At 35.0% G+C, this 8,330-nt stretch overlaps 1 long non-coding RNA gene across 1 annotated transcript; it reads right to left on the bottom strand.

Moving 5' to 3' along the window:
• Nucleotides 1-469: 469 nt before the first annotated feature.
• Nucleotides 470-3,625, bottom strand: LOC113322941. Its single transcript, XR_003347364.1, has 3 exons — nucleotides 1,948-3,625; nucleotides 1,257-1,334; nucleotides 470-714 (listed from the first exon to the last, which is right to left on the bottom strand). It is a non-coding gene; the product is annotated as an uncharacterized LOC113322941 (long non-coding RNA).
• Nucleotides 3,626-8,330: the final 4,705 nt, after the last annotated feature.

Genomic DNA, 8,330 nt, shown 5'->3' with positions numbered 1-8,330 from the left:
TTATTCTAACTACTCTTACGAATATTATTAAGTCCCAACAATATTATTAATATTTATGTGATTATAAATTTTTGACCCTACGTGTAAGTCAAGGTACTCAATAAATTACTATGTGACTTTCAAGATTTATCAATTACTAATTTCACTATTTTTGTAATTTTGGATTGTGTACACGTTCAAACTTTTCAGACTAATTACTCTCTAAGTTATTGATGTACCCTAATATTTTTACTTAATTACACATTCAAACAACCAAATCAATCAATCAAATAAATCTTTTAATTATTGATAGCTTTTAGTGATTAAGATTTATCTCATAACCTAACTCAGTTCTAAACTAATCTATTTCACTAATTGGCACTGGTTATTAGCTAATGTTTCCCATATAAGATCTAATAATGAGCTCTGATACCAACATTGTAGCTCCCCCTAAGCTAGTAGCTGACTAATCCAAGAGATTAACTAAAAATAGAAGCACTAGAAATCTAAATCATATACTTAATCATTCAATTAAGAAATGTGCTACAAAACTTAACCCAAAACTAACCCGCTCTGAAACATATATATACAAGAAGTCCTCTCAAATGATACATATACAATAGTCATTAGGTTTACAGATACAGTATGCAATATAATAAACATAGTAGAAGTTATCCAACTAATGAAATCAACTCTTCGAAGCTTCCGATGCGCAACTTTGATCTGTCTCTGAAACTGAAAGTGGGAATGGGTGAGCACATCATCCCTAAAAGGGGTGCCCCGTAGGAATTAACATTTAACTTTTAGGCAATCACCAAAATGATTTGAAAATAATTCACGTTTTCCCTAAACGTTAAAGCGCAATCAATTTCACATAGGTAAACAATCATGTGTATTGAACTAACTCCTTCCAAACAATATATAATAATGGTGACTCGTAGCTATATGGTGACTCGTCCCGCACCTAGTGATTGCATAAAAGCTCGAATTCATGTAGATATAAATGAAGGAGCAGTATCCTATATACCACAGATGGAAATTCTCATTTCCAAACAATCAAATGGAAATTCTTATTTCCCAACCAATTCATAAAGACAAACAAAACATTACAATTCCTTTCCAAGCAATGGAAAGATTTAAAAGAAATCGACAGTACTTTCGGAATTTTAAACAAAACAATGCATGGAATACACAATCAGATAATGCATGAATTTGTTAAACATAAACATTGGTAAAAGAAAACAACAATAATCACAAAAGAGTTAAAGTATTCCCACCTCTTTTGATGACAAGCCACGCCTACCTCGAGATCCACGATTCATTGGTTCGTCCTTTGAATCGATCGTTGTTAATAACTGTTAATCAAAGAAGCACTCTAAGAATTTAGGCTCATACAAGGCTCATACACGTCTGACTAATGGTTCCAAGTACATTTATTTATCACTCTATATCCTTAGCATAGCTAAGGTTTACTAATTAAATTAGGGTGGTTCTATAGTCTGATAGCTAAGTCTTATAAATATCTACACTCTGTAGAAGGAATCAAAGGCTATATTTGACCACAAAGGTCCAATACAAGTTCCTTAGGAAAACTGGCTATAAGCCCACGTTCATTAAATAGGCCCATTAAACTAAGGCCCGGTCTAATTAGATCAACTAACGGTCACTAACAGTCAATGTCTAAGGTCAAGTCAAGGTCCTGGTCAAGTCAACTGAGTCAACTCGGTCAAGGTCGACTGAGTCAACTCTGAGTTAAACCGATCCAACTCAGATTAACAGGGTAAACTCAGTTCAGTCAGACTGAGTCAGCTAAACAAACAAGTCAGACTGAATAAGTTCAGTCAGACAAACCAAAGATTCTTACCCAACTACAATTCTAACATCAGTTCAATTTCAATCTATTTCATTGCAATAATTCATTCATTCAAATTATAACTTAAAATTATTTACAAAAATAACACAGCCTACCTGCAACAGCAGAAGTTGCAAGCTTTCACTGCAAGCACTAATTACAGTCCTACAACTCCCATCATCCACCCTTTCTCGCCTGCAATTCTTGTTCCATTCACAACATTCATACTAACCTACTCTTCTACACAAACAAAAGATTCATAACCACCAATGTAGCTTCACTCTACATCTCCACCATCAACTACCAAATCAATTCACATCCAAGTCAACTCAAATAACTAGATAACACAATTACAGTTACAAAATCTATTTACCTTAATCGGAAATTGCAAGCTTTTGCTAAACCCTTTGCTATGACAGCATACAACCAACTCGGCCTATACATCTTAAGAGCACAAACCAACTCCAAGAGTTTACACAATTTACAGACTACTTCAACTGAGTTCAGCTCAACAATTCTTCCTGCAATTTACCAACATCTCCCAACACCAATACCAGTTCAAACATACACAATCCAGTTCAACTGTACCACACTAACTTACCACCATTACCATTCTTTTAAGTCTTAGATCAACACAATCAATCCTAAAACCACTATGAGCTCTTCCCTGGATTGCACAATCAACCAAAATACAGCAACACCATCACCATAACATACATTCAATAAACTCAACTCAAGAGATACCTTCATCGTTTACCTTTAACCCCATGAACAGCAACACCACCAGTCACCATTCTACAACACATTCTATCCTCATTTCAAAACCAGCGGCTATATACAATCAAACTGAATATCAACATGTACTCCATTCATCACATTAAATCACCATAGATCAACTTAACCATTTTATATCATCCGCATATTTATCACAACAACCTCATTCATCTCCTGAATTCCATTTTAACCTCCACTTCCCTTTTCTACAATTTCAACTCCTTTTATATCAATTCCAACACCACATTTGAAGTTTCTAAACATCTACCAGGAACTCGTACCCCATGCAATTTCAACATCACCACCAGTTCGCAGAGAACCCCTAAAATAACCTCCAGAACAAACAATATTATCTTACAACTCCACTGATAGTAACACAATCACATACCAACGAAACGTAACAGACTTCAGCCAAGTAGAGAAAGGTTTACCTTAAATCGAACTTCTATATTGAAGCAGTTTCTCTTGACCCCATGCGTTTCCTATATCACAACCAACTCAACATCGACAACATCTCCTTAATCCTCTTATTAGCAGAACAAACCCTAGATTCATCATAACTTCTAATTATCAGTCTCAGCTTTAAATTCGCAACCCTATATCCTAATTCGAGTGAAACCCATCTCAATTCAATCTTCTAGACTCTCAATTTGATCTTCCACATCTTATCTGATTCCATCATAAGAAACCCTAGTTCTTCAATTCTTCACTGAATAGTTATCCATCATCAAATTAAACACTGACCCAATCATTCTTCATCTTCCAACAACTCGATTTGCTTGTCGATCGGATACAAACTCCAAATCAAATCTAAAACCTAATCCGACTCCGCCTGATTTACTTTTCTGGTAAATCTAAAGTGACTACTCAAATGAAACCACCACCAACAGTTATTCCTTAATATTTCCCACCTTTTACCGAATGAAGAAACACTGATTTGCTCTCTCAAATTTCAGCAGAAGATGAACAGGGGAGGAGCAGGCAGAGGAAAGAAGAATAAAGAAGAACAATGAAAGAAGAAGAAAAGAAGACACGGGTATATCTTCTAGGTTCGGCTAGGGATAAGGATGACAGAATTGTACTGAGGCACCCTAGTTATGGATAAGGGCAGCCACAAGGATGGAATCTACTTCTGAGATAACTCGTGAAATTATTGAGGCTCCGTAAACAATTTGATAAATCTTCTTCGTCCAGTATCTGAATGACACGTTCGAGTAGTCCATTCCACACAACTTCCTGAGACCTATTCAACGTTACTAATTTCCTAGTTAGATCGTTGTTAGATTAATTTCTATTAATTAGTGTTCGTGTTAAACTAATCAAGTAATTATCGGCTAATATGTCTCTTGACTAGTCTAGTAGCGTTGACGAGCTTGAGGGTCCTTACAGTAGCAACTCTTAGTTGTGGGTGATATCTTATAAGGGAATCAAGTGCGTAGTATCCTGCTGGGATCAGAGACGTAAGGAGCGCAACTGTACCTTGAATCAGTGTGAGATTGATTAGGGTTCAACTACAGTCCAGACCGAAGTTAGTTTGTAGCAGGCTAGTGTCTGTAGCGGCTTAATACAGTGTACTGGACTAGGTCCCGGGTTTTTCTGCATTTGCGTTTTCCTCGTTAAAAAAACTTCTGGTGTCTGTGTTATTTCCATTCTGCATTATATTTTTTTATATTATTGAATTATCACAGGTTGTGCGTTGTATCAATCAATTGTGTAATCCAACCTTTGGTTGTTGATTGAAAATTTATTGATCCTTGGATATTGGTCTTTGGTACCATCCAAGTTTTTATCCTTGTATTTGATAAAGACTCGCAGATTTCTATTTGCTTGAGCAAAGATCAAATCAAGAGATTGAGATATTAACTCCTCGATATACTTTTCTCTAGATTGAGTCTGACTGTCTAGTAGATTCTCTAGAAAGTATATTGGAGTTAGTCCATACAGATTTCTAATCGAAATATTGGGTGAGGTTGTTGTACCCCTGCATTTTCAAGTCTATCTACTCTATCTCCTATTTGACATAAAAGTCGTACAGCTATATAGACTTCAATTATGTACATTTGATATTTCGAGCTGATTTTAACTCGCTTACATATTTCTCGAAATATGTGTTGGTATGCTTTCGCTTTAACCAAGTTCATCTTATATTCTTGACGAAAGTCAAAAGACGATCATGTGAAAAATCGTCTTGTAACATCTTACATAATTTGTATGAGACAGTCATTTAATGTAGAATCGGAATGTTTCGTATTGATCATTCGATCACTTGAAAAATTCTTTGAAGCTAATAGTTTGTGTGAGACAGCTATTGTCGTCTTCCGAGAATGTTTCAATGATTGAAATAGAGTTTAGAACAAATGGATATAAGCATAGTACGCGTACCTGTATATATGTAATCCAACTCAGAGAACCATCCTCCACATTGATACATTCTTATTGTACTCTCAAGGTTCATGAACTCTCCAAATGTTTCAAGTACAAACACAAGATAAGATATGTCAACAAACTTCAACGAAGAGCAAATCGATTAGCAAACAAGATCAAACTTGTTCAGAAATCGTTTGAGATATGTAATCTCATCTCTTCTCCTAAGAAGTTAATTTCCAAAGAAAAAATTAGACCACTAGAGAAAAGAATACGGTATAAACAGTCCGTGAAACGGGGTTCTAAGAATTCCATTCAAGAAGGTTATGGTGGACAGGTTATTGTTCTCACGTGCCTGATTCAAAAGAGAATGGTTTGCATACTTCAAGCTTTAGGAAAAGAGAAAAAGAATTTTTCATGTCTTGTTTCTTCTTTTTGTTCTTGTTTTCACCTTTTTAGAATTCTTCCATCTTTTCATATATAATTGATATGGAAAGGACTTTACTCTGTTTGATTAATAAAAAGAGGGTTAACATCGACAATTCTGCCTTTTTTTAGGGTTATGAGTTGTGCATACGTGAATCTTTTAGTATATAAAAGTTCTGTAACCCTGCATTCGTCTTTTCTTCTCTGAAAACTATTTTTATCACAAGATTGCTTGTTGAGTATGATTTGTGAATTCCTCTCACAATCTCATATTGGTATGGAGAATCCAAGCATTATGTCTTCTGATGGAAAAGATGTTAATCTGATTGTTAAGCCATCAATCATGAAGGAAAAAAATAAATCTCTTGTACCTTCAATTTTGAAAAGAACAAGGAGGAATGTGAAGAAACCAAGAGTTGTTCCTTCTAATCTACAAAAGTTTTCTGGGGTTCTTGAAGAGTTGAAGGAAACAAGAAAGAAGATTCAGCAAATAAAGGCTATTGTTTTGAGAACTCTCGAAATTCAGAAGGCCCTGGTTCGGTATCAGTCTAGAAGGTTTGTTGGAATTGACTCTTTTCTTCATGAACCTTATGTTCCTATGGCTGTTGAAGACAAGGAGTTCGGGGACGATAAAGAATTTTTTAGAGGCCTTGATGTCTAGGAAACTTCTTATGAGAATTTATTCTTGTGTTTTAAGAAGGATAACTAGGGTTTGGAATAGTCATTATTGTGAGTACACATAGCTATTTCTAATGTTTTTAGATTTATTTATTTAAGTTCTAAAGTTTATTTGAAAGATGATTTTGCAGTATTAATCTTTATGGTTTTATATTCCAACTTGTTATGGGATATATTTGTTTGCGTCTGTGAACTATGATTGTCCCATATTTTCTCAAAAGTTAAGTCTATCATATGTCTTTATGCAAATATTGATAAAAGATAGAATGGATTTTTGACAACAAAAGTTAAGCCTATTATGTCATTATGCAAATATTGATGGAAGATAGGATGAACTTTTGTTTACAAAGATTAAGTCTATTACATGTCTCTATGCAAATATTGATGAAAAATAGAATGAATCTTTGAATATTTCGCAGTATTGGTCATTCGTTGATCCACATCTTTGTGTAAGTACCGTGTAGCTCCATAAGCTCTCTTATGTTGAGCATTTCCGAGTAAATTAATCATGGGTTCTCTTGTGGTTAATTTAATTGAGTATTTTGGATACAAATGATGTTTCATGCGATTTGATAAATATCCAAAGAAATCCTTCATTTTTTGTGAAAGTAAGGTCGCTCTTGATATTCTTTCGGGAATGGCATTTTATGGGGGAGAGTTCTTATTTGAACTTGTGCTTAATTGCCAAATCTTTGAGGGGAGTGCGGCTGTGGAATATTGTAGGAGTTTTCTTGTATTTTTATAAACTCCTTGATGAATACACTAGTTTCGGCTATGTGAAATCATCGAAACAAAGTTGATATGTTCTATTTTGGTCATGAAGTATCTCTATGGAAATTTCATTAGGATTCCACTAGTTTTCTTACCGTTGCCAAATTATATTGACAAAAAGGGGGAGAATTAATATGTAGTTCATACTACAAATACATATGGTTTTACGGATCATTATGTAAGGTGGAGTGGTTTCATGTGAGATGAAGTATTGACTAAGGAGGAGTGAGACATATCACCATAGGATTGTTGTCAAAGTTGTGATGGAATTTGACTTTGATGTTGTGTAATAATACTATGACATTGTATAACAATGATTTATAACTACTGTTTTCTCATTGTTATAGATACGGATCTTTAACAACTATGATGCTGAGTTGAACATGTCAGAGCACTGCTCAGTCGAACTCGCAAGCGCTGCTATCTCAAGCTCGTTTGTCAAGTTTAGTTGCCAATACTATACGTCTTGATTTCTAGTCTGCTTATAGATATTTATCGGACTAGGATAGAATGTGTAGTTGAGCATTAGACTTCACGGTGTTCATCGATTGAAGACGAATAACTACTAAAAGGAGCTTGTGTAACTTCATCAACAAAAGGTATGTGGAGACTTGAACTCATCTATCACTCAAAAGTCTATCTACTCTATCTCCTATTTGATACAAAAGTTGTATAGCTATATAGACTTCAATTATGCACATTTGATATTTCGAGTTGAGTTTAACTCGCTTACATATTTCTCGAAATATGTGTTGGTAAGCTTTCGCTTTAACCAAGTTCATATTATATTCTTGACGAAAGTCAAAAGATGATCATGTGAAAATCGCCTTGTAACATCTTACATGATTTGTGTGAGACAGTCATTTGATGTAGACTCGGAATGTTTTGTATTGATCATTCGATCACTTGAAAATTGCATTCAAGCTAATAGTTTGTGAGAGACAGCTATTGTCGTCTTCCGAGAATGTTTCAATGGTTGAAATAGAGTTTAGAACAATTGGATATAAGCATAGTATGCGTACTTGCATATATTTAATCCAAGCCCGGGAACCATAGTATGCATATCCGTATACGTACTGGTTGGTTTAGTGAAAGTCCGGGAACCTTGTACGCATACCGGTACGCGTACTGGCGTGAGGTTCATGTCCGGGAATTTCTGCTGAGTTTGGAACGTATGCGTACCCGTTCACATACTGGCGAACCCAAACTTAGTCTGGGTACTTAGGTATGCGTACCCGTATGCATACCTGAGTAAGTTAAGTTCTAAAATCGATTTGTTCATGATCTAATACATTTATATAATAACGAATGCAATCTTTTGCAAACCGTGGCTATAATGTTCATGACTTGATTCGAGTGAATCAAAATCGATTTTGCTTCAATTATGTCTTATATACTTCTATGAGAATATAAACAATTGAACAACTCTAGAACTAGTTTCATTTGAGTCATTTGAACTAGTTATGGTTAAGATGAATGGGGTTGG

The sequence above is a fragment of the Papaver somniferum genome, chromosome 11 (genome assembly GCF_003573695.1).
Source record: "Papaver somniferum cultivar HN1 chromosome 11, ASM357369v1, whole genome shotgun sequence".
Lineage (NCBI taxonomy): Eukaryota > Viridiplantae > Streptophyta > Magnoliopsida > Ranunculales > Papaveraceae > Papaver > Papaver somniferum.
The sequence above is the reverse complement of the archived record's forward strand: the minus strand, read 5'-3'. Positions and strand labels throughout refer to the sequence as shown.